Raw genomic sequence first — 1,856 nt, 5'->3', positions numbered from 1 at the left:
TTTTATCCAGTCCCTAGGTGTTTTCATAGAGCTAGGAGAATAGAATGTGAAAAGAACTAAGAGTGTTTAGATCCCTCTGTAGGACAGATTTAATAGCATCTGGTCAGAACAGAAAGAAGCCCTGTGCATCCTCAAAGCAATGATCTCAAGATGTGGGAAAAGAAATGTTAGGGAAAGTCAAGATGTTTGGCATCTCCAAAAAGTGCTCATGGTGTATTATTTTCCCGATCAAGGTCGTGAGATCACCTGCTCTTTTACCCAGACTACTGCTTTCTATTCCTGACCACAGCCATCATGCCCAGAGGAAAGAAGAGTAAGGCCCGTGCTCGTGAGAAGCGTCGCCAGGTCCGGGAAGAGGCCCAGAGGCTCAAGGATGACGAAACCAAGGCAGCAGAGAAAGGACAGTCAGCCTCCTGCTCTGGTCATGATTCTGGAGATGCTGTTGCAGGCACCTCTACTGCTGTCTTCCCCCAGGGCAAGGCACCTACCACCTCTGCTGGTCAAGGCATGGCCCGCAAAAGGTCTGGTAAAGGTGCAAAGGGCCGAGAAGAGAAAAATGGTAGCTCTTGTAGGTCCCTGCACTCCTCTGGAAGCAAACAGATGGATCTTCTATCAAAGAAGACAGGGCTGTTGGTAGAGTACATGCTCTGCAAGTACAAACTTAAGCAGCCTGCAAAGAGGGGAGAAATGCTCAAAGTCATCAACAAAAGTTTCAAGAACCACTTCCCTGATATCCTCAAGAAAGCCTCCCATCGATTGGATATGGTTTTTGGCATTGAGTTGAAAGAAATCCAGCCCCATGGTCAAACCTACGTTCTTGTCAGTAAGCTCAATTTCCAGGATGATGGAAGTGAGAGTAATGAGATGGGTGTTCCCAATAGGGGCATTCTGATCCCTCTCCTAAGTGTGATCTACTTAAATGGTTACCGTGCCCCAGAGAAGGAGGTCTGGAAGTTCCTGAATATGTTAGGAGTCTATGATGGGGTCCCACACCTCATCTTTGGGGATGTCAGGAAGCTCATCACTGAAGATCTAGTGCAGGAAATGTACCTAGAATATCGCCAGGTTCCTTATAGTGACCCTCCATCCTATGAGTTCCTATGGGGCCCAAGAGCCTATGTAGAATCGGGCAAGAGAAGAGTGCTGGAATTTTTAGGTAAGGTCAGTGAAACCATGCCCAGTGCTTACTCATCTCGTTATGAACAGGCTTTGATTGAAGAAGAAGAGAAAGCCCAAGCTGAAGCTGCAGCCAAGGCTGGCACTAAGCGCAAAGCCAAGAAACATTCTAAGTCCAAGTTGACCAATCCCACTGGCAAGTGAGATGTAAGGTAGAGGTAGCCTCTGCTTTGTGACTGAAGAGGTCTGATCTTTCTTTCTTTCTTTCTTTTTTTTTTGCAAAAATGTTGTTGATCTAGTTCTGTAGTCTTTTAGCAAAATATTAACTTGTCATTAGAATGTATATTGATAAATTTTGTAGACTGTGCTTAATTTCTGTTTATCAAGCTGAATGTTCAAACTTTGTATTAGTTTGAAATACAAATTAGAACCTGGCATTTATACAGAAAAAAATCTTGGAGATAGAAAAATCTGTAGGAAAATATTTGAGAATGGCCAATAGCAACATCTGGTCATTTGTTGGATTGTTAACTGAAGTTACTATTTTTGAACTTATACCCTTCCATTTGTTTTGATATTAAAGAATGCATGAGAAATTCAATCACAATGAATCAGATGTGTTTTTTTTTTTCCAAGGCTTATGTTCTTCGTAAACATTAAACATCCAGGCTTGGGAAGTCTTCAGACTTTATACTGAAGATATTTACTGTAAGTAGATCCAGCATCTGCCCATGCAGTAG

At 42.8% G+C, this 1,856-nt stretch overlaps 1 pseudogene; it reads left to right on the top strand.

The window, feature by feature from the left end:
- The first annotated feature begins 294 nt into the window (after positions 1-294).
- Positions 295-1,320, top strand: LOC117694921 (melanoma-associated antigen B4 pseudogene; annotated as a pseudogene).
- Positions 1,321-1,856: the final 536 nt, after the last annotated feature.

Source organism: Arvicanthis niloticus, chromosome X (assembly GCF_011762505.2).
Source record: "Arvicanthis niloticus isolate mArvNil1 chromosome X, mArvNil1.pat.X, whole genome shotgun sequence".
Classification (NCBI taxonomy): Eukaryota; Metazoa; Chordata; class Mammalia; order Rodentia; family Muridae; genus Arvicanthis; species Arvicanthis niloticus.
This window is presented reverse-complemented; position numbering and strand designations above follow the sequence as displayed.